At 41.8% G+C, this 26,138-nt stretch overlaps 1 pseudogene; it reads left to right on the forward strand.

Moving 5' to 3' along the window:
• LOC139471024 (proline-rich protein 36-like) lies at positions 1-24,904 on the forward strand (annotated as a pseudogene).
• Positions 24,905-26,138: the final 1,234 nt, after the last annotated feature.

A 26,138-nucleotide genomic window follows, 5' to 3' on the forward strand; every position in this document is an offset into this window, starting at 1 on the left:
ATGTCTCAGTTGCTACCACCCACCAGCCACCAGCCGCAGGCCTCATTTGCCACCAGCAACCTGCCTCAGTTCTCACCAACCACAGCCTCAGTTGCCACCAGCCTCATTTGCCACCAGCCTCATTTGCCACCAGCCTTAGTTGCCACAACCTCAGTTGCCACCTGACTCAGTTCATAATCACACAAAGTTATTACTTATAGCAGAATTGATTGTATGTATTTAGTGATTCATAAACACATGCTTTTGATATGGTCCAAAATATGAAATGGACTCTTCTTTCAGTAGAGATTTCTTATGATTATGGAATTGATTTTGTGGCTGTTATTTACATTCAAGTCATCAACACATCAGGGTCCCTCCACATTGTAATTTTGACGGTGGAGGGAGTTCCATGAAGATGTGTTGATGACTTGACATCACCTCAGGGTCCCTCCACGTTGTAATTTCGACCGTGGAGGGAGTCCCATAAAGGGGTGTTGACAACGACTTGAATGATCCAGGGCTCCTCCACAATGTAATTCCAATGGCGGAGTGAGTCTCTTCCCACTGCCTCAGTTTCTACCAGCTGCCATCCTCAGTTGCAACCAGCCACCGCCTCAGTTCCCATCAGCCTTGGTTGCCATCCTGTCTGTTGCCACCGGCCTCATTTGCCACCTGCCTCAGTTGCAGCCAGCCTCTATTGCAACCAACAAGTTGGCGACAATGAAATTTCACACATCTGATCCATAGTGGAATTGATTGTTTTGTTTTCGTTTCGCTACAACCTGGTCTGTATGTAAATAATAGCCACAAAAACCATTTCATATTCACCCAAAATCATTACTAAAAGCAGAATTGATTGTATGTATTTAGTGATTCATAAACACATGCTTTTGATATGGTCCAAAATATGAAATGGACTCTTCTTTCAGTAGAGATTTCTTATGATTATGGAATTGATTTTGTGGCTGTTATTTACATTCAAGTCATCAACACATCAGGGTCCCTCCACATTGTAATTTTGACGGTGGAGGGAGTTCCATGAAGATGTGTTGATGACTTGACATCACCTCAGGGTCCCTCCACGTTGTAATTTCGACCGTGGAGGGAGTCCCATAAAGGGGTGTTGACAACGACTTGAATGATCCAGGGCTCCTCCACAATGTAATTCCAATGGCGGAGTGAGTCTCTTCCCACTGCCTCAGTTTCTACCAGCTGCCATCCTCAGTTGCAACCAGCCACCGCCTCAGTTCCCATCAGCCTTGGTTGCCATCCTGTCTCTGTTGCCACCGGCCTCATTTGCCACCTGCCTCAGTTGCAGCCAGCCTCTATTGCAACCAACAAGTTGGCGACAATGAAATTTCACACATCTGATCCATAGTGGAATTGATTGTTTTGTTTTCGTTTCGCTACAACCTGGTCTGTATGTAAATAATAGCCACAAAAACCATTTCATATTCACCCAAAATCATTACTAAAAGCAGAATTGATTGTATGTATTTAGTGATTCATAAACACATGCTTTTGATATGGTCCAAAATATGAAATGGACTCTTCTTTCAGTAGAGATTTCTTATGATTATGGAATTGATTTTGTGGCTGTTATTTACATTCAAGTCATCAACACATCAGGGTCCCTCCACATTGTAATTTTGATGGTGGAGGGAGTTCCATGAAGATGTGTTGATGACTTGACATCACCTCAGGGTCCCTCCACGTTGTAATTTCGACCGTGGAGGGAGTCCCATAAAGGGGTGTTGACAACGACTTGAATGATCCAGGGCTCCTCCACAATGTAATTCCAATGGCGGAGTGAGTCTCTTCCCACTGCCTCAGTTTCTACCAGCTGCCATCCTCAGTTGCAACCAGCCACCGCCTCAGTTCCCATCAGCCTTGGTTGCCATCCTGTCTCTGTTGCCACCGGCCTCATTTGCCACCTGCCTCAGTTGCAGCCAGCCTCTATTGCAACCAACAAGTTGGCGACAATGAAATTTCACACATCTGATCCATAGTGGAATTGATTGTTTTGTTTTCGTTTCGCTACAACCTGGTCTGTATGTAAATAATAGCCACAAAAACCATTTCATATTCACCCAAAATCATTACTAAAAGCAGAATTGATTGTATGTATTTAGTGATTCATAAACACATGCTTTTGATATGGTCCAAAATATGAAATGGACTCTTCTTTCAGTAGAGATTTCTTATGATTATGGAATTGATTTTGTGGCTGTTATTTACATTCAAGTCATCAACACATCAGGGTCCCTCCACATTGTAATTTTGATGGTGGAGGGAGTTCCATGAAGATGTGTTGATGACTTGACATCACCTCAGGGTCCCTCCACGTTGTAATTTCGACCGTGGAGGGAGTCCCATAAAGGGGTGTTGACAACGACTTGAATGATCCAGGGCTCCTCCACAATGTAATTCCAATGGCGGAGTGAGTCTCTTCCCACTGCCTCAGTTTCTACCAGCTGCCATCCTCAGTTGCAACCAGCCACCGCCTCAGTTCCCATCAGCCTTGGTTGCCATCCTGTCTCTGTTGCCACCGGCCTCATTTGCCACCTGCCTCAGTTGCAGCCAGCCTCTATTGCAACCAACAAGTTGGCGACAATGAAATTTCACACATCTGATCCATAGTGGAATTGATCGTTTTGTTTTCGTTTCGCTACAACCTGGTCTGTATGTAAATAATAGCCACAAAAACCATTTCATATTCACCCAAAATCATTACTAAAAGCAGAATTGATTGTATGTATTTAGTGATTCATAAACACATGCTTTTGATATGGTCCAAAATATGAAATGGACTCTTCTTTCAGTAGAGATTTCTTATGATTATGGAATTGATTTTGTGGCTGTTATTTACATTCAAGTCATCAACACATCAGGGTCCCTCCACATTGTAATTTCGATGGTGGAGGGAGTTCCATGAAGGTGTGTTGATGACTTGACATCACCTCAGGGTCCCTCCACGTTGTATTTCGACCGTGGAGGGAGTCCCATAAAGGGGTGTTGACAACGACTTGAATGATCCAGGGCTCCTCCACAATGTCATTTCAATGGCGGAGTGAGTCTCTTCCCACCTGCTTCAGTTTCTACCAGCCTCAGTTGTTGCCTGCCTCAGTTGCTGCCAGCCTTGGTTGCATCCAGACTCTGTTGTCACTAGCGTCAGTTACCACTAGCCTCAGATCCCAGCCACCGCTTCAGCCACCACCATCGGGGACCATGTCAACGTTGTGTTACCTGTTCACATGCAGTAAGTAAAACTGAAGATATAAACAAATAATTTGTTCTATAGGAATGATTTTTTAGTGTATAACATTATAGTTTCTACTCTATATTTCACTTAAAGAACTGTCACGTTGGTGCCTACATTTCATTGGTATTCGGCCGTCAACTATCCAACAAAAATTCAAAGAGGTTTACAAACACATGTGAATTGATCGGCATGTTATGGAAGTTATTGAATACATTCTTGAATTGACAAAATGCTGCTTCCTCTTCAAGTGTGATGACAGGTTACCTTCTCCATCACCTCTGCTAATTACACTGCTTCGTGTGCAGGATTTGACACCCTCTGATGTTCTCACCATATGCGTGATCAAGTTATCCGAGTAAGTGTAGATGTAAACAGTTTCATGTTAACTTGGACATGATGCATTGTATCTTCCTGAGGGAAGTGATTTAACTAACTATAAAAGTCAAGTTTCCACCCTTGCCAAACTAGGCTGGAAATTTGTGGCTTGCTTGGGGACCACCGGTTGCAGTTACGAGTTATGTCCCTTCTATGTCCCTCCTATTGACCAATCAGATTCCACCTCTCCTTTCACTTGCATTTTCTTCAAACAAAATGACTGCATGCGCCCTGTCCAGACAATCTGACCGCTAATCACTTGAGCACCTTGATTAAAAACATGAGACATGGAAAACATCTATTGAAAGTTGAAAGAACACAAGCTCTGCAAATCCTGCAATTAACTGAAATCTGCAAGGCAGTCACCATGTTGTTTATGAACAAAATGTTGATTTCGTTCCACAATTATGATTTGACTATACTTAATCCCGTTAGTCCAGCCAAAATACAAGTCCATAATTCCAGCCTAGTTTGGCAAGGGTGGAAACTGGACTCTATTTCGGGAAGATGGATACATTGTCCTATCACCAAACTGAACCAAGTATTTAGGAAATCTGCGCATCTCCCGCAAAAGGAAAAGATTACAACTGAATATGCTGGTGTTTTCAGGATTTGGTTTTGTGTGTAATGATCATCCACTTCCAAGTCCCTGATGGTGTCCATGTGTACCTCTTGATAACGCGGCAGCTTTGAGGTGTTGAGGGGTGTTTTATGTTTCATGGCTCATATTCCTACTATAAACACCCGCTAACACCTTCTAGTTGAACGACGACTCAGTTGTGTTCACAAGCATCTTCTCAGCATCTTACTGAAGCAAGGGAGTTAAGTGAATTTTTTACGAAATGGGAAAAGTCCAGTTTCCAACTTTGCTGAACTAGGCTAGAATTATGGAGTTGTATTCTGGCTGGACAAACGAGTCTATGCGTTGTCCAATCATCATCGTGGAATAAAATAAAAATTGGGTTCGCAACTGCCACTGGTGGCACCATGTTTGAGGCATGAATTTCCAGCCTAGTTCGGCAAGGAAAATGCAATGTATCTGGTCCAACCAGCCACCGCCTCAGTTCCCATCAGCCTTGGTTGCCATCCTGTCTCTGTTGCCACCAGCCTCATTTGCCACCTGCCTCAGTTGCAGCCAGACTCTATTGCAACCAACAAGTTGGCTACAATGAAATTTCACACATCTGATGCATAGTGGAATTGGTTGTTTTGTTTTCGTTTCGCTACAACCTGGTCTGCATGAATTTCCAGCCTAGTTCGGTAAGGAAAATGCAATGTATCTGGTCCAAGTTAACATGAAACTGTTTATGTTTGGTCCACAATCAAGCCATGAATTTCCAGCCTGGTTTGGCAAGGGTGGAAACTTGACCTTTATAGTTAGTCAACTCACTTTCCTGGGGAAGATACAATGTATCTTGTCCAAGTTAACATGAAACTGTTTACATCTACACTTACTCGGATTACTTGATCACGCATATGGTGAGTATATCAGACGATGTCAATTCCTGCACATGAAGCAGTGTAATTGGCAGAGATGATGGAGAAGGTAACCTGTCATCATACCTGAAGAAGAAACAGTATTCTGTTAATTTAAGAATATATTCAATAACTTCCATAACATGCCGATCAATTCACATGTGTGTGTAAACCTCTTTGAATTTTTGTTGGATAGTTGACGGCCAAATACCAATGAAATGTAGGCACCAACATGACAGAAAGCTCCGAACATTGACTGCAAGTAGTCCCGAAGGCCAGTACCTGTCATTCTAGACATCTGGATCCACATTAATGTTCATATTGCGCCACAGGAATCTGAGGATGGGTTTGTCTTCAGATAGGAGTCAATTCTGGTGGAACATACCCTTTATATCACCTGATATTCCAACAGGGTAATGTCAGAATCTCAAGGACAAGACTAGGAGTTAGGATCCAAGGGTAGGACCCAATAGAAGCTGGCTATTGAGATCTTGGCCCTTGTTCTCGTAAGAGCAATTGAAGACCAAACGATGTTCCCCATTGTGTTCAGTGAGGTGATGGGGGATAAACCATGATTCATGTTCGTCACTTATGATTCGAACAAAACCTGCATCAACTAGTCTCTGAATTTGATCATTGTGGATCTTTTCAAGCTCTGGGTGATTGTGATGGTTTTTCTCAGTTCGTCTCAGGTTCGACATCACAGCTTCCGTTCCTGCCTGTAACTTAATATGGTCCGATTTTGGCAGGAGTGGTGTTGCTTAGTGCTTACCATCGCTAACTTTCACTCGCACTGTTTTAGCTTCAAGTTTGGTTAAAGCTTCTTGATCCTGTTTGGAACGAGTTACTTTTCGCTCATTGAAAGGCAAAATGTCAACTTGCCATAGTCTTTCAACATTGTTCATCACCTGATCTGGACTGGAAACTGCTGTGAAATGGCATTGCATGTCTTTAGGATTCATGAAAAGCTGACTTGGTCCCTGGAGGGCCAAGTCCAGCTTGGTAGGCACTGTCACTGGAGCTCTTTCCAGATCAAACACAATTGGTTGGGTTGACAGTATGAGATGTGCATGATCAGAACCCATGAGGATAGTAGTGATAGCTTTGTCGATCATTGGCATAGGTGTATTTCTCAAATGAAGGTAGTGCGTCTTGAGGGCTTCCACTGGATACGAGTACTCTGACAAGGATAGCTGCTCTGAGGCGAAGGCGTTGGAAATCAGGGAATCTAACATCAGATCTGTCTCTGAATGAGATCAGAAGGTTCACGCTGTGACCTTGGCAGTTGAAAGGTCCTTCATGAATTGTCGTGAGCATGATATTATCTGGTGTCCATGGAAGGTTCAACTGTTTCACCACAGAGGTGAGAATCATTGTCCTCATCGAGCCATCATCTAAAACAGCATAGCTTTCAATGGCTCCTTCAGGGCCATGAAGTAGTACAGGAACAACCTTCAACATTATACTGTGAGGGCATGTAGGCTGATCTAGGTATAGTGACTGTTCCTTAAGGACTATTAAATGGATCTGAGCTCCCCTTTCTCGTCGGCATCATGCAGGATTGTCAAATGTAGCTTCCGACAAGATAGACATGTCTTCTTGAGTTTACACTGTGCCATCTTGTGTGCATGACCACATTGCCAACAACGCTTCTTATCCTTTATCCAGGCGATAACTTCTTCTGTTGACAGTTTCTTGAAGTCGAGACAGTTGCTGACATGATGTTCACCACTGTTGCAGTATGCACAAAACCCTGTGGTACCTGCAAATGTCTTAGGTTAAGCAGCCTGTGTTAAGGTTTGGACTGTTCAATTTTGGTTGAGAATACTATTATGGACTGTTATAGGATGAACAAAACCTTCCAAATGGCGTGCTGGTTTTCTTGGGGGAATTAGTAAGCAAAGAGCCGGAGTCACAGAAGACCAATCACAATTCTATTTACAAGAACAATTAACAATGAGCAATTTACAATATCTTAGAAAATAGCTGGGGGTGCCACAGAGAGTCGGTACAACCCTCTGGGCTTTGGGAGAGAGATCTGCTTGGTTAGAGTGACAAACCCCTTCTGCCTTAACATTTTGTTTCTGTATGTATTTGACAAAAATTAGAACAATAAAATGGAATATGATTGGTTGATACACGATGGGCTGTGCCTTATGGTTAATGAATGGCTAGACAGAGGGGAACACTTAATCCTGTTAATCCTGTTGGACTGGCACTAATCTTGTTGACATATTTACTGGGTGCTTTGAAAGAGATTATGGTGTCACTATAGACGAGCTTGTATTGGAGCTAATCCTTAACTGAAGTCTAAATTGAAGTAATTGCTGAATGTTATTCTAATATAGGTGATGACCGATTTACTTAAATAAAATAGTTCAAGGTAATCTATAAGACTATGTAGACCTATCTTTTGTCTGGGAGATGGGATCTTGATACCTTAGGCTAGCATGTATCTAAAAGCTTCAAATCTATTAAACTATGTAGACATAACCCTTGTCTTATTGAATAGTATGTCTAGGAGATGTGCTCCCGTTACCTTAGGCTAACATTTATCTAAAAAGGTATAACTGAAAGTACTGATATTTTATATATGCATTTTACCTGATGATAAGTATTACCTGCTAAACTATATTTATATGAAATGATGTATAAATAATACACCATGATAACTCCTAAAAGCACTAGATGTGGATCTAATTATTATAGGATAACGTAGTATATACCATGATAATACTGCAGTTGGAGGATTTCACTTCGGTGGAGGGTGAGAATGATCCTCCGTTGATCTGTTTGAGTTGAGTTGAGGTCTGTACACAGCAACAGCCTGGTGTGTGATTCTTGTCGCCAGTGCTTTCATTCTCAACCAGTCTGAGAAGTGAACAAGGGTGTATGTCTCATCTTTATCAGTACTGAGGATGTTCTTGTTGATGCAGTACTCAACGAAACTATCACTAGCTGAAGGTGGTAACTTTCCCAGAAGGCTATGAACATGAGAGCCACATCAGAGTTCATACCCATTTTCTCCGTCAAGGGATTTCAGACAGACAAGGCAAAGTTCTCGAATGTGTCACTTTCCCCAAATCTGACTGGAGCCATGTGCATAATTGTAGCCATTTCAGACTGTACAAGCTGCCACTATTTTGTAACATTTGCAGTGAAGTCATTGGAAATAGGCTCACATTCTGAGGCATGAGGATTCAGTTTGTTTGGTCTCTTTCTAAATTCGGAATCTTCCTTACTTGTTGTAATTCAGCATGTATTCTCTCTCGCCTTTGGGTTGCCTTTTGTTCAACCATCTGCGCCCGAATATGTGCTCTGAGTGGCATCCTTATGATCCGACAGCTTACTGGCAGCTGATATGTGACTACGAACCGAATGGCAGCTTTTATGAGTGAGACGTGACTGATTGGAATCTTTATCAGAACTTCTGCTGTGTTCACCTGAGTGTTCACCTGGTCGTCTATTTTCTGATCTAGATGTGTGGTTTTATGAGAATGCACTGAATGTCTCTTAGATTTTCTATCCAAATTATGTGCATCAGAATGACATGACACTGAGCGATTGGAATCAGAATTGTTCTTTTAACCTACAATACTCGAATGTCTAGGGCTCTGAAGGGATTTGTTTCATCCATATCAACACAAGACCAAATAGCGTGCATTCCAATTTGGAATGAATGTTGGAATGCTTTGGAAAGATTGATCATTCCAAACTTTCCTAAGCTTGGAAAGATCGATCTTCCAAAAAATCCAAAATTGGAATGGCAACATTTCCAAACATATTTTCAACACTGGAAATGTTTGGAATGACTTGGAATGGTTTGGAATTGTTTGGAAATATGGTTAGAATGAACAAGTTAAAATATGTTTTATCAGTAATTTGAACAATAAAAAGACTATGAATTAGGGGCTTTAGGGGTTGCTTATATAGTACTTTTGAAATTTTGAGATTTGGAAAGAATGCCAAGAGTGGGTGGGGGACGAACTAAGGGAGCTGTGTGTGTTGGGTGGTTGTTAGATAAGGTAGTTTTGGTTTTATGATTTTATTTGGGGTTTAAATGCGACTAATTAGTCCTGTTTTAATTAGGTATAAACCTAAGGCTTTGAATTTTTCTAATTTATTTTGTGGATTTAGGATTGATTCTAGTGTAAGTCCGGTTTTAAGATTTAGGGTGGTCTGTAGTGTTGTTCGGTGTGTTTGGTAGTGTGTGCAGTGAATGAGTACGTGTTCTGGTGTTTCTTGTTGTTTGCAATGTGGGCAGTTTCCTGTTGTGTGTAGATTAGCTATTTTACGGTGATTATTTAGTTTGGTGTGGCCTGTTTGTAGTTTAGTAATTATTCTGTCGATGTTTTTGGATGGGTGTAGTATTTTTGGTTTATTTAGGTTTTTTTTGAGTACTTTCCTGATTTGGCTATTTAAGTTTTGGTATATATTTTGCCATTTTTTGTTGAATTTTTGTTTAGTGACACTTTTGTATCTGATTTTGAGCTGGGTAAGGTTAAGCTTATTTCCGGGAGTTAAAGGGATAATTTTGCTGCTTTATCTGCCTTTTCATTTCCAAAGATTCCTACCTGGGCGGGGGTCCAAATGAATGTATTGTATTATGGACCGTGGAGGGAGTCCCATAAAGGGGTGTTGACAACGACTTGAATGATCCAGGGCTCCTCCACAATGTAATTTCAATGGCGGAGTGAGTCTCTTCCCAACTGCCTCAGTTTCTACCAGCTGCCATCCTCAGTTGCAACCAGCCACCGCCTCAGTTCCCATCAGCCTTGGTTGCCATCCTGTCTCTGTTGCCACCGGCCTCATTTGCCACCTGCCTCATTTGCCACTCGCCTCAGTTGCAGCCAGCCTCTATTGCAACCAACAAGTTGGCGACAACGAAATTTCACACATATGATCCATAGTGGAATTGGTTGTTTTGTTTTCGTTTCGCTACAACCTGGTCTGTATGTAAATAATAGCCACAAAAACCATTTCATATTCACCCAAAATCATTACTAAAAGCAGAATTGATTGTATGTATTTAGTGATTCATAAACACATGCTTTTGATATGGTCCAAAATATGAAATGGACTCTTCTTTCAGTAGAGATTTCTTATGATTATGGAATTGATTTTGTGGCTGTTATTTACATTCAAGTCATCAACACATCAGGGTCCCTCCACATTGTAATTTTGACGGTGGAGGGAGTTCCATGAAGATGTGTTGATGACTTGACATCACCTCAGGGTCCCTCCACGTTGTAATTTCGACCGTGGAGGGAGTCCCATAAAGGGGTGTTGACAACGACTTGAATGATCCAGGGCTCCTCCACAATGTAATTCCAATGGCGGAGTGAGTCTCTTCCCACCTGCCTCAGTTTCTACCAGCTGCCATCCTCAGTTGCAACCAGCCACCGCCTCAGTTCCCATCAGGCTTGGTTGCCATCATGTCTCTGTTGCCACCGGCCTCATTTGCCACCTGCCTCATTTGCCACTCGCCTCAGTTGCAGCCAGCCTCTATTGCAACCAACAAGTTGGCTACAATGAAATTTCACACATCTGATCCATAGTGGAATTGGTTGTTTTGTTTTCGTTTCGCTACAACCTGGTCTGTATGTAAATAATAGCCACAAAAACCATTTCATATTCACCCAAAATCATTACTAAAAGCAGAATTGATTGTATGTATATAGTGATTCATAAACACATGCTTTTGATATGGTCCAAAATATGAAATGGACTCTTCTTTCAGTAGAGATTTCTTATGATTATGGAATTGATTTTGTGGCTGTTATTTACATTCAAGTCATCAACACATCAGGGTCCCTCCACATTGTAATTTCGATGGTGGAGGGAGTTCCATGAAGGTGTGTTGATGACTTGACATCACCTCAGGGTCCCTCCACGTTGTATTTCGACCGTGGAGGGAGTCCCATAAAGGGGTGTTGACAACGACTTGAATGATCCAGGGCTCCTCCACAATGTCATTTCAATGGCGGAGTGAGTCTCTTCCCACCTGCTTCAGTTTCTACCAGCTGCCATCCTCAGTTGCAACCAGCCACCGCCTCAGTTCCCATCAGCCTTGGTTGCCATCCTGTCTCTGTTGCCACCGGCCTCATTTGCCACCTGCCTCAGTTGCAGCCAGCCTCTATTGCAGCCAACAAGTTGGCTACAATGAAATTTCACACATCCGATCCATAGTGGAATTGGTTGTTTTGTTTTCGTTTCGCTACAACCTGGTCTGTATGTAAATAATAGCCACAAAAACCATTTCATATTCACCCAAAATCATTACTAAAAGCAGAATTGATTGTATGTATTTAGTGATTCATAAACACATGCTTTTGATATGGTCCAAAATATGAAATGGACTCTTCTTTCAGTAGAGATTTCTTATGATTATGGAATTGATTTTGTGGCTGTTATTTACATTCAAGTCATCAACACATCAGGGTCCCTCCACATTGTAATTTCGATGGTGGAGGGAGTTCCATGAAGGTGTGTTGATGACTTGACATCACCTCAGGGTCCCTCCACGTTGTATTTCGACCGTGGAGGGAGTCCCATAAAGGGGTGTTGACAACGACTTGAATGATCCAGGGCTCCTCCACAATGTCATTTCAATGGCGGAGTGAGTCTCTTCCCACCTGCTTCAGTTTCTACCAGCCTCAGTTGTTGCCTGCCTCAGTTGCTGCCAGCCTTGGTTGCTATCCTGTCTCCATTGCCACCAGCCTTGGTTGCATCCAGACTCTGTTGTCACTAGCGTCAGTTACCACTAGCCTCAGATCCCAGCCACCGCTTCAGCCACCACCATCGGGGACCATGTCAACCTTGTGTTACCTGTCCACATGCAGTAAGTAAAACTGAAGATATAAACAAATAATTTGTTCTATAGGAATGATTTTTTAGTGTATAACATTATAGTTTCTACTCTATATTTCACTTAAAGAACTGTCACGTTGGTGCCTACATTTCATTGGTATTCGGCCGTCAACTATCCAACAAAAATTCAAAGAGGTTTACAAACACATGTGAATTGATCGGCATGTTATGGAAGTTATTGAATACATTCTTGAATTGACAAAATGCTGCTTCCTCTTCAAGTGTGATGACAGGTTACCTTCTCCATCACCTCTGCTAATTACACTGCTTCGTGTGCAGGATTTGACACCCTCTGATGTTCTCACCATATGCGTGATCAAGTTATCCGAGTAAGTGTAGATGTAAACAGTTTCATGTTAACTTGGACATGATGCATTGTATCTTCCTGAGGGAAGTGATTTAACTAACTATAAAAGTCAAGTTTCCACCCTTGCCAAACTAGGCTGGAAATTTGTGGCTTGATTGGGGACCACCGGTTGCAGTTACGAGTTATGTCCCTTCTATGTCCCTCCTATTGACCAATCAGATTCCACCTCTCCTTTCACTTGCATTTTCTTCAAACAAAATGACTGCATGCGCCCTGTCCTGACAATCTGACCGCTAATCACTTGAGCACCTTGATTAAAAACATGAGACATGGAAAACATCTATTGAAAGTTGAAAGAACACAAGCTCTGCAAATCCTGCAATTAACTGAAATCTGCAAGGCAGTCACCATGTTGTTTATGAACAAAATGTTGATTTCGTTCCACAATTATGATTTGACTATACTTAATCCCGTTAGTCCAGCCAAAATACAAGTCCATAATTCCAGCCTAGTTTGGCAAGGGTGGAAACTGGACTCTATTTCGGGAAGATGGATACATTGTCCTATCACCAAACTGAACCAAGTATTTAGGAAATCTGCGCATCTCCCGCAAAAGGAAAAGATTACAACTGAATATGCTGGTGTTTTCAGGATCTGGTTTTGTGTGTAATGATCATCCACTTCCAAGTCCCTGATGGTGTCCATGTGTACCTCTTGATAACGCGGCAGCTTTGAGGTGTTGAGGGGTGTTTTATGTTTCATGGCTCATATTCCTACTAAAAACACCCGCTAACACCTTCTAGTTGAACGACGACTCAGTTGTGTTCACAAGCATCTTCTCAGCATCTTACTGAAGCAAGGGAGTTAAGTGAATTTTTTACGAAATGGGAAAAGTCCAGTTTCCAACTTTGCTGAACTAGGCTAGAATTATGGAGTTGTATTCTGGCTGGACAAACGAGTCTATGCGTTGTCCAATCATCATCGTGGAATAAAATAAAAATTGGGTTCGCAACTGCCACTGGTGGCACCATGTTCGAGGCATGAATTTCCAGCCTAGTTCGGCAAGGAAAATGCAATGTATCTGGTCCAACCAGCCACCGCCTCAGTTCCCATCAGCCTTGGTTGCCATCCTGTCTCTGTTGCCACCGGCCTCATTTGCCACCTGCCTCAGTTGCAGCCAGACTCTATTGCAACCAACAAGTTGGCTACAATGAAATTTCACACATCTGATCCATAGTGGAATTGGTTGTTTTGTTTTCGTTTCGCTACAACCTGGTCTGCATGAATTTCCAGCCTAGTTCGGCAAGGAAAATGCAATGTATCTGGTCCAAGTTAACATGAAACTGTTTATGTTTGGTCCACAATCAAGCCATGAATTTCCAGCCTGGTTTGGCAAGGGTGGAAACTTGACCTTTATAGTTAGTCAACTCACTTTCCTGGGGAAGATACAATGTATCTTGTCCAAGTTAACATGAAACTGTTTACATCTACACTTACTCGGATTACTTGATCACGGATATGATGAGTATATCAGACGATGTCAATTCCTGCACATGAAGCAGTGTAATTGGCAGAGATGATGGAGAAGGTAACCTGTCATCATACCTGAAGAAGAAACAGTATTCTGTTAATTTAAGAATATATTCAATAACTTCCATAACATGCCGATCAATTCACATGTGTGTGTAAACCTCTTTGAATTTTTGTTGGATAGTTGGCGGCCAAATACCAATGAAATGTAGGCACCAACATGACAGAAAGCTCCGAACATTGACTGCAAGTAGTCCCGAAGGCCAGTACCTGTCATTCTAGACATCTGGATCCACATTAATGTTCATATTGCGCCACAGGAATCTGAGGATGGGTTTGTCTTCAGATAGGAGTCAATTCTGGTGGAACATACCCTTTATATCACCTGATATTCCAACAGGGTAATGTCAGAATCTCAAGGACAAGACTAGGAGTTAGGATCCAAGGGTAGGACCCAATAGAAGCTGGCTATTGAGATCTTGGCCCTTGTTCTCGTAAGAGCAATTGAAGACCAAACGATGTTCCCCATTGTGTTCAATGAGGTGATGGGGGATAAACCATGATTCATGTTCGTCACTTATGATTCGAACAAAACCTGCATCAACTAGTCTCTGAATTTGATCATTGTGGATCTTTTCAAGCTCTGGGTGATTGTGATGGTTTTTCTCAGTTCGTCTCATGTTCAACATCACAGCTTCCGTTCCTGCCTGTAACTTAATATGGTCCGATTTTGGCAGGAGTGGTGTTGCTTAGTGCTTACCATCGCTAACTTTCACTCGCACTGTTTTAGCTTCAAGTTTGGTTAAAGCTTCTTGATCCTGTTTGGAACGAGTTACTTTTCGCTCATTGAAAGGCAAAATGTCAACTTACCATAGTCTTTCAACATTGTTCATCACCTGATCTGGACTGGAAACTGCTGTGAAATGGCATTGCATGTCTTTGGGATTCATGAAAAGCTGACTTGGTCCCTGGAGGGCCCAGTCCAGCTTGGTAGGCACTGTCACTGGCGGTCTTTCCAGATCAAACACAATTGGTTGGGTTGACAGTATGAGATGTGCATGATCAGAACCCATGAGGATAGTAGTGATAGCTTTGTGGATCATTGGCATAGGTGTATTTCTCAAATGAAGGTAGTGCGTCTTGAGGGCTTCCACTGGATACGAGTACTCTGACAAGGATAGCTGCTCTGAGGCGAAGGCGTTGGAAATCAGGGAATCTAACATCAGGTCTGTCTCTGAATGAGATCAGAAGGTTCACGCTGTGACCTTGGCAGTTGAAAGGTCCTTCATGAATTGTCGTGAGCATGATATTATCTGGTGTCCATGGAAGGTTCAACTGTTTCACCACAGAGGTGAGAATCATTGTCCTCATCGAACCATCATCTAAAACAGCATAGCTTTCAATGGCTCCTTCAGGGCCATGAAGTAGTACAGGAATAACCTTCAACATTATACTGTGAGGGCATGTAGGCTGATCTAGGTATAGTGACTGTTCCTTAAGGACTATTGAATGGATCTGAGCTCCCCTTTCTCGTCGGCATCATGCAGGATTGTCAATTGTAGCTTCCGACAAGATAGACATGTCTTCTTGAGTTTACACTGTGCCATCTTGTGTGCATGACCACATTGCCAACAACGCTTCTTATCCTTTATCCAGGTGATAACTTCTTCTGTTGACAGTTTCTTGAAGTCGAGACAGTTGCTGACATGATGTTCACCACTGTTGCAGTATGAACAAAACCCTGTGGTACCTGCAAATGTCTTATGTTAAGCAGCCTGTGTTAAGGTTTGGACTGTTCAATTTTTGTTGAGAATACTATTATGGACTGTTATAGGATGAACAAAACCTTCCAAATGGCGTGCTGGTTTTCTTGGGGGAATTAGTAAGCAAAGAGCCGGAGTAACAGGAGACCAATCACAATTTTATTTACAAGAACAATTAACAATGAGCAATTTACAATATCTTAGAAAATAGCTGGGGGTGCCACAGAGAGTCGGTACAACCCTCTGGGCTTTGGGAGAGAGATCTGCTTGGTTAGAGTGACAAACCCCTTCTGCCTTAACGTTTTGTTTCTGTATGTATTTAACAAAAATTAGAACAATAAAATGGAATATGATTGGTTGATACACGATGGGCTGTGCCTTATGGTTAATGAATGGCTAGACAGAGGGGAACACTTAATCCTGTAAATCCTGTTGGACTGGCACTAATCTTGTTGACATATTTACTGGGTGCTTTGAAAGAGATTATGGTGTCACTATAGACGAGCTTGTATTGGAGCTAATCCTTAACTGAAGTCTAAATTGAAGTAATTGCTGAATGTTATTCTAATATAGGTGATGACCGATTTACTTAAATAAAATAGTTCAAGGTAATCTATAAGACTATGTAGACCTATCTTTTGTCTGGGAGATGGGATCTTGATACCTTAGGCTAGCATGTATCTAAAAGCTTCAAATCTATTAAACTATGTAGACATAACCCTTGTCTTATTGAATGGTATGTCTAGGAGATGTGCTCACATTACCTTAGGCTAACATTTATCTAAAAAGGTATAACTGAAAGTACTGATATTTTATATATGCATTTTACCTGATGATAAGTATTACTTGCTAAACTATAATTATATGAAATGATGTATAAATAATACACCATGATAACTCCTAAAAGCACTAGATGTGGATCTAATTATTATAGGATAACGTAGTATATACCATGATAATACTGCAGTTGGAGGATTTCGCTTCGGTGGAGGGTGAGAATGATCCTCCGTTGATCTGTTTGAGTTTCAGGTCTGTACACAGCAACAGCCTGGTGTGTGATTCTTGTCACCAGTGCTTTCATTCTCAACCAGTCGGGGAAGTGAACAAGGGTGTATGTCTGATCTTTATCAGTACTGAGGATGTTCTTGTTGATGCAGTAGTCAACGAAACTATCACTAGCTGAAGGTGGTAACTTTCCCAGAAGGCTATGAACATGAGGGCCACATCAGAGTTCATACCCATTTTCTCCGTCAAGGGATTTCAGACAGACAAGGCAAAGTTCTCGAATGTGTCACTTTCCCCAAATCTGACTGGAGCCATGTGCATAATTGTAGCCATTTCAGACTGTACAAGCTGCTGGGGCCGCTGCCACTATTTTGTAACATTTGCAGTGAAGTCATTGGAAATAGGCTCACATTCTGAGGCATGAGGATTCAGTTTCTTTGGTGACTGGGATTCAGGTGGTTCATCATTCTCTGTCAGCATAGATTTAAGTAGCTTGGCTTCATGTAGTTCTCTTTCTAAATTCGGAATCTTCCTTACTTGTTGTAATTCAGCATGCATTCTCTCTCGCCTTTGGGTTGCCTTTCGTTCAACCATCTGCGCCCGAATATGTGCTCTGATTGGCATCCTTATGATCCGACAGCTTACTGGCAGCTGATATGTGACTACGAACCGAATGGCAGCTTTTATGAGTGAGACGTGACTGATTGGAATCTTCATCAGAACTTCTGCTGTGTTCACCTGAGTGTTCACCTGGTCATCTATTTTCTCATCTAGATGTGTGGTTTTATGAGAATGCACTGAATGTCTCTTAGATTTTCTATCCAAATTATGTGCATCAGAATGACATGACACTGAGCGATTGGAATCAGAATTGTTCTTTTAACCTACAATACTCGAATGTCTAGGGCTCTGAAGGGATTTGTTTCATCCATATCAACACAAGACCAAATAGCGTCCATTCCAATTTGGAATGAACGTTGGAATGCTTTGGAAAGATCCATCATTCCAAACTTTCCTAAGCTTGGAAAGATCGATCTTCCAAAAAATCCAAAATTGGAATGGCAACATTTCCAAACATATTTTCAACACTGGAAATGTTTGGAATGACTTGGAATGGTTTGGAATTGTTTGGAAATATGGTTAGAATGAACAAGTTAAAATATGTTTTATCAGTAATTTGAACAATAAAAAGACTATGAATTAGGGGCTTTAGGGGTTGCTTATATAGTAATTTTGAAATTTTGAGATTTGGAAAGAATGCCAAGAGTGGGTGGGGGACGAACTAAGGGAGCTGTGTGTGTTGGGTGGTTGTTAGATAAGGTAGTTTTGGTTTTATGATTTTATTTGGGGTTTAAATGCGACTAATTAGTCCTGTTTTAATTAGGTATAAACCTAAGGCTTTGAATTTTTCTAATTTATTTTGTGGATTTAGGATTGATTCTAGTGTAAGTCCGGTTTTAAGATTTAGGGTGGTCTGTAGTGTTGTTCGGTGTGTTTGGTAGTGTGTGCAGTGAATGAGTACGTGTTCTGGTGTTTCTTGTTGTTTGCAATGTGGGCAGTTTCCTGTTGTGTGTAGATTAGCTATTTTACGGTGATTATTTAGTTTGGTGTGGCCTGTTTGTAGTTTAGTAATTATTCTGTCGATGTTTTTGGATGGGTGTAGTATTTTTGGTTTATTTAGGGTTTTTTTGAGTACTTTCCTGATTTGGCTATTTAAGTTTTGGTATATATTTTGCCATTTTTTGTTGAATTTTTGTTTAGTGACACTTTTGTATCTGATTTTGAGCTGGGTAAGGTTAAGCTTATTTCTGGGAGTTAAAGGGATAATTTTGCTGCTTTATCTGCCTTTTCATTTCCAAAGATTCCTACCTGGGCGGGGTTCCAAATGAATGTATTGTATTGTCGACCGTGGAGGGAGTCCCATAAAGGGGTGTTGACAACGACTTGAATGATCCAGGGCTCCTCCACAATGTAATTTCAATGGCGGAGTGAGTCTCTTCCCAACTGCCTCAGTTTCTACCAGCTGCCATCCTCAGTTGCAACCAGCCACCGCCTCAGTTCCCATCAGCCTTGGTTGCCATCCTGTCTCTGTTGCCACCGGCCTCATTTGCCACCTGCCTCATTTGCCACCCGCCTCAGTTGCAGCCAGCCTCTATTGCAACCAACAAGTTGGCGACAACGAAATTTCACACATATGATCCATAGTGGAATTGGTTGTTTTGTTTTCGTTTCGCTACAACCTGGTCTGTATGTAAATAATAGCCACAAAAACCATTTCATATTCACCCAAAATCATTACTAAAAGCAGAATTGATTGTATGTATTTAGTGATTCATAAACACATGCTTTTGATATGGTCCAAAATATGAAATGGACTCTTCTTTCAGTAGAGATTTCTTATGATTATGGAATTGATTTTGTGGCTGTTATTTACATTCAAGTCATCAACACATCAGGGTCCCTCCACATTGTAATTTTGACGGTGGAGGGAGTTCCATGAAGATGTGTTGATGACTTGACATCACCTCAGGGTCCCTCCACGTTGTAATTTCGACCGTGGAGGGAGTCCCATAAAGGGGTGTTGACAACGACTTGAATGATCCAGGGCTCCTCCACAATGTAATTCCAATGGCGGAGTGAGTCTCTTCCCACCTGCCTCAGTTTCTACCAGCTGCCATCCTCAGTTGCAACCAGCCACCGCCTCAGTTCCCATCAGGCTTGGTTGCCATCCTGTCTCTGTTGCCACCGGCCTCATTTGCCACCGGCCTCATTTGCCACTCGCCTCAGTTGCAGCCAGCCTCTATTGCAACCAACAAGTTGGCTACAATGAAATTTCACACATCTGATCCATAGTGGAATTGGTTGTTTTGTTTTCGTTTCGCTACAACCTGGTCTGTATGTAAATAATAGCCACAAAAACCATTTCATATTCACCCAAAATCATTACTAAAAGCAGAATTGATTGTATGTATTTAGTGATACATAAACACATGCTTTTGATATGGTCCAAAATATGAAATGGACTCTTCTTTCAGTAGAGATTTCTTATGATTATGGAATAGATTTTGTGGCTTTTATTTACATTCAAGTCATCAGCACATCAGGGTCCCTCCACATTGTAATTTCGATGGTGGAGGGAGTTCCATGAAGGTGTGTTGATGACTTGACATCACCTCAGGGTCCCTCCACGTTGTATTTCGACCGTGGAGGGAGTCCCATAAAGGGGTGTTGACAACGACTTGAATGATCCAGGGCTCCTCCACAATGTCATTTCAATGGCAGAGTGAGTCTCTTCCCACCTGCATCAGTTTCTACCAGCTGTCATCCTCAGTTGCAACCAGCCACCGCCTCAGTTCCCATCAGCCTTGGTTGCCATCCTGTCTCTGTTGCCACCAGCCTCATTTGCCACCTGCCTCAGTTGCAGCCAGTCTCTATTGCAACCAACAAGTTGGCGACAATGAAATTTCACACATCCGATCCATAGTGGAATTGGTTGTTTTGTTTTCGTATCGCTACAACCTGGTCTGTATGTAAATGAAAGCCACAAAAACCATTTCATATTCACCCAAAATCATTACTAAAAGCAGAATTGATTGTATGTATTTAGTGATTCATAAACACATGCTTTTGATATGGTCCAAAATATGAAATGGACTCTTCTTTCAGTAGAGATTTCTTATGATTATGGAATAGATTTTGTGGCTTTTATTTACATTCAAGTCATCAGCACATCAGGGTCCCTCCACATTGTAATTTCGATGGTGGAGGGAGTTCCATGAAGGTGTGTTGATGACTTGACATCACCTCAGGGTCCCTCAATGTTGTATTTCGACCGTGGAGGGAGTCCCATAAAGGGGTGTTGACAACGACTTGAATGATCCAGGGCTCCTCCACAATGTCATTTCAATGGCGGAGTGAGTCTCTTCCCACCTGCCTCAGTTTCTACCAGCCTCAGTTGTCCTTTGCCTTAGTTGCCGGCAGCCTCAGTTGTCGCCTGCCTCAGTTGCTGCCAGCCTTGGTAGCTATCCTGTCTCCGTTGCCACCAGCCTCGGTTGCATCCAGACTCTGTTGTCACCAGCGTCAGTTACCACTAGCCTCAGATCCCAGCCACCGCTTCAGCCACCACCATCGGGGACCATGTCAACCTTGTGTTACCTCTCCACATGCAGTAAGTAAAACTAAAGATATAAACAAATAATTTGTTCTATAGGAATGATTTTTTAGTGTATAACATTATAGTTTCTACTCTATATTTCACTTAAAGAACTGTCACGTTGGTGCCTACATTTCATTGGTATTCAGCTGTCAACTATCCAACAGAAATTCAAAGAGGTTTACAAACAATGTGAATTGATCGCCATGTTATGGAAGTTATTGAATACATTCTTGAATTGACAAAATGCTGCTTCCTCTTCAAGTGTGATGACAGGTTACCTTCTCCATCACCTCTGCCAATTACACTGCTTCATGTGCAGGATTTGACACCCTCTGATATACTCACCATATCCGTGATCAAGTTATCCGAGTAAGTGTAGATGTAAACAGTTTCATGTTAACTTGGACATGATGCATTGTATCTTCCTGAGGGAAGTGATTTAACTAACTATAAAAGTCAAGTTTCCACCCTTGCCAAACTAGGCTGGAAATTTGTGGCTTGATTGGGGACCACCGGTTGCAGTTACGAGTTATGTCCCTTCTATGTCCCTCCTATTGACCAATCAGATTCCACCTCTCCTTTCACTTGCATTTTCTTCAAACAAAATGACTGCATGCGCTCTCTCCAGACAATCTGACCGCTAATCACTTGAGCACCTTGATTAAAAACATGAGACATGGAAAACATCTATTGAAAGTTGAAAGAACACAAGCTCTGCAAATCCTGCAATTGACTGAAATCTGCAAGGCAGTCGAACGAACCGAATGGCGGCTTTTATGAGTGAGACGTGACTGATTGGAATCTTCATCAGAACTTCTGCTGTGTTCACCTGAGTGTTCACCTGAGTGTTCACCTGGTCGTCTATTTTCTGATGTAGATGTGTGACTTTATGAGAATGCACTGAATGATTTTCTATCCAAATTATGTGCATCAGAATGACATGACACTGAGCGATTGGAATCAGAATTGTTCGTTTAACCTATCTTACTCAAATGTCGAGAGCGCTGAATGGAATTTGTTTCATCCATGTCAACTTGTGCCGTCTTGATGAAATCAGACTACTTTGATAACCGAGTGTTTAGGCTGTTGTTCTTGGTTACTTGTGTTTGGAGAATGTCTTTTGTCAGGAATTTTTTGAATGATTTTAAACAAGAAATTCTCACTCATTGAAATAAGTGTGTCAAATCACACTGGTGTGTCCGAAGAAATATGATATTACATTTGGTTGAAGGGTCAAGTTACGGTCAAATTATTTCAGTTCATATTCTTGATACACGGAGTTAAAGACGGATATTCCTAATCCTGTGCGGTGCTGTGGTAGGATGTTGGCAGTATCAGTTAATCACTGAGATGGATGTTGAACAGAACTAAGTGACAAGGTGAGTTTCAGACTGCATTTATTTGATGATGAATAGGCATGAGACTCAGTTGTAGACAGACTGTTCCAAACAACGGTCTTGGGAACTATAAGACCTCCATGATCTAGTGGATAGAGCACCTCCTGGAGTGTGGATGGTTGGTGGGTTCAAACCCCAGCTGTGTCATACCAAAAGACGTTAAAAGATGGTCCTTATTGTTACCCTGTCTGGCGCTTGGCATTAAGGGGCTAATACAAGGACTGGTGGGCACGGAGTCAGTATAATGTGTCTAGGTGGGGTATTTATGTTATAACCTGCTTCATGGTATCTCAGTGGCCTAGCACTTTAAAATCGGCTGGACTTGAACAAGTGCACGCAAGCACACACACGTGCCACTTTATAAGTGTAAAAGTCTTGAACGCGACGTTAAACCCCATTTCACCTCACTGCACCTAATTAATTGTTCCTGTGTGCATACAATGCCATTTGATCACAATCTGTATGTGTACAGGTACCCTTGCCATGATGCACACTGCAACTCTCTAGTCAGCACGTTGTAGTCAACTGTATGTATCACTTCATATCAATGTCATCATTGTCCTTCGTAAGTAAGTCTTCAATTCAAATCCCTCTTCCTTGATCAGTTGTAATGTCCTTGCAAAGTCAGCTTGACTGCTTTATTTCCGACACTGCTGGGCAAAGTCCAGCAGTTGTTGTTCAGTGTCATTGCATTATGTGTTAGAGAATGATTGACCCAACTATTTCATTCTCTAGTGATCTTATGGCACACTCTCTGGGGTAGAATAGGTCTTAAGCAACCCATGCTTGCCGTGAAAGGTGTCTATGCTTGTGGTAAGAGCGACTAACGGGATTGGGTGATCAGGCTTGCTGTGTGGATCGATGCTCATGATGTCAATCACTGGATTGTCTGGTCTAGACTTGATTATTTACAGACCATCATCTGAGTGCAACAAAGAAACTAATGGCACACTCATACCATGTATTGACTTGATGTTTGTTATCTCCTATATGTTCACTACCATTGTGATAGCTTATGTTCAGTGCTTTATTTTGATACTTTCATCATCAGTATGGACATTATAGTTTGTTATTCGTGTTTTCCCGGTGTTTAGAAACACACGTTGGTTAAGCGCCTCAGACTATTGTATTCCCCGGCAGTCCAGGAGAGACTGACCTCTACATTAGAGGGTTAAATGGGACTCCAATCACCATCACCACATAGCAACCAAACTCCGCTTAAGAAAATGCATCTTCCATGTTGTGTTACGGTCTACTCCAAAACCAAGGGGCTGGTGGGATAGCCTGGTGGTTAAAGTGTTGGCTTTTCACACCGAAGATGCGTGTTCGATTCCCCACATTGGTACAATGTGTGAAGCCCATTTCTGGTGTCCCCCGCCGTGATATTGCTGAAAATTGCTAAAAAGCGGCGTAAAATACAACTCACTTACTACTTCTAAACCGGCATAAGAAATTTATTTAAATATACATGTATATAAAGCATACATAGATCAAGCATTATTGTTTTGGAATTTTAGTATAGTTTGGGAATTCAAAGCCACACTGATAAAAGTTTAGTGTTTATAGCTGTGAGGGTACACATAGGTTTCTGCCATGTTTCAAATTCAGTCTGAATTTGTCATATTAATTTTGAAAATCTATTTCGACCTGTCACGAGAATGAATATATACAGATGTGGTTGAGCCATGCTGCTCTGGATGTATTCATTTGATACCTTCTAAAAAAGCCTAGGATTCTTCAAAGCAGGAGTATAGACAGTATTTGGTTAATCTAAGAATTTATTCAATAACTTCCATAACATACCGATCAATTCACATGTGTGTGTGCAACCCTCTTTGAAGTTTTGTTGGGTAGTGGACGGACGAATATCAATTAAATGCAGGCACCAACATTACAGCTGTTCAAGTGAGATATAGAGTAGAAACTGTAGATATTATACATAAAGATTTATTCCTATAGTGTTAATGATTGGTTTATACCTTCTGTAAAGTAGGTTCAAATAGGTATCAAAAGGAATCACACGCCTCATGGAAGTTGCCATTTATTTGTCTAAAATAAAAAAAGGATTTACAAAAACTTAGAATCAACAGGAATCAGGCAATCATGAAATGGAATCAGAATCAAGGTGCTTCAAACACTGTAACAAAATTTGGGAGCGGCTGTGAGAAAAATATGAGGTGCAAAGTCACTTGACATTGTCTATTGCGCGATACATCAGTAAACATAAACAATCAATTATTGTCAAGGAATACACCAGACCCATGTCAAGACTAGTCAAACTTCCAAACCTTATCATCAACCTGAACTTTTGCTGTTCGAACTCTACCATCCGCGCTCACACAGGTCTCAACTACACGTCTAAGCGACCATTGAGCCCGAATCTTCTGAGGGTCAACGATTAGCGTAGAATGCGGGTTTGTACAGTTGAAGGCGTGATGGGGGGAAATCTGCCAACTGGGGTATCTGAGGACATGCACATGATCTCTGACATGCTGTATAAAGTCTCTGATGGCGTCTGATTGCTTCCCATCCCCTCAGTATCCATAACTTTCATCAAACTTCTGTGAAGGTGCATTCCAGTCCATAATGGTGCAAGATTTCATCAAAGTCCTTGATGATGAGTCTTGTTATGGGATGTTTAGGGTCGAGGACTTTAGGGTGTTTGACATTGTCTGGGAGTCCTTCAGCCTGTCTGAGTCTACCACCAACTCCTACCATGCCTTCAGATGGATTGAGTTCTATAAGTCTGCTTGTACGGGTTATTGCTTTGCCTTTTCCTAATGATCTAATTCCATCAGGAAAGCATTCCAGCTGAATTTGTTGAAACAACCATGTTTCCGCTTTCTCTATGAGTTCATATTCATCAAATTGATCACTTATGGCCGCCCTGTCAAGGCGCTCCATGGTAGCCTTGACTACTGATTCCCAGTTGTTGTATTGAGAACCATCAGGAAGGTTCACAGCTGAGGTTTTGCCACAGAAACTTTTCTTCAGTTCATCTGCTACCTCAGCAGCATTGTGGTTTCTAGATGTGTAGCCACTTGAGGGATATCACACAGTTCAGATTCCCACTTACTCCATTGATCATGAAGTTTTCCAGTTTCTATCACATCGTCCTATTCATGTTTTGATCTCCATAGGCTCTTGCTTATCATCATGTCCAAGACATGTCCACAGCTCAAAGGTATCTGACTTGGCCTCTGCCGGCAAGTTTTCTAGTATCTCAGGAACATTGCAAGCCCACTGACAGATGTCAAAGCCACCTTCAGCAAGCACCTTTCTCAGATTTGTAACTAGTTTCTTTGCTTGGTCAGGATTCATCAGACTATCATCAGACTATCCAACACACTTCGTAACTTCAGGGTTCCGCCGCTGATCGTCAATTGCTTCAGTAGGGCAACGGTCACACAACATTGACTGCAAGTAGTCCCGAAGGGCAGTACCTGTCATTCTAGACATCTGGATCCACATTAATGTTCATATTGCGCCACAGGAATCTGAGGATGGGTTTGTCTTCCGGTAGGAGTTGAATCTGGTGGAACATACCCTTTATGTCACCTGATATTCCAACTGGGTATTGTCGAATTCTCAAGGACAAGACTAGGAGTGTGGATCCAAGGGTAGGACCCAATAGAAGCTGGCTATTGAGATCTTGGCCCTTGTACTCGTAAGAGCAATTGAAGACCAAACGATGCTTCCCATTGTGTTCGACAAGGTGATGGGGGTGTAATAGTTTCTGTCCATGGCAGAACACAACAAGTCTTCAATTCAAACTTTTAATAGACATGTTGAAGATAAGACCATATTTTGCTGCAACTTTCATAAGTTGATGCAGGTTTTGATCATGCTCCTCTACAGTCTTTCCATAGACTGCTGTATCATCACTGATACCAAGTGTTCCAGGACACTGTTCAAGGATCAAATCCATCTTCTCCTGAAATATGTCCTGTGATATTCTTAGTCCGAAAGGAAGTCTAAGAAACCGGTACCTTCGAAAAGGTGTTTTAAACGTTGT

The sequence above is a fragment of the Haliotis cracherodii genome, unplaced genomic scaffold (genome assembly GCF_022045235.1).
Source record: "Haliotis cracherodii isolate W230 unplaced genomic scaffold, xgHalCrac1.p SCAF_21, whole genome shotgun sequence".
Taxonomy (NCBI): Eukaryota; Metazoa; Mollusca; class Gastropoda; order Lepetellida; family Haliotidae; genus Haliotis; species Haliotis cracherodii.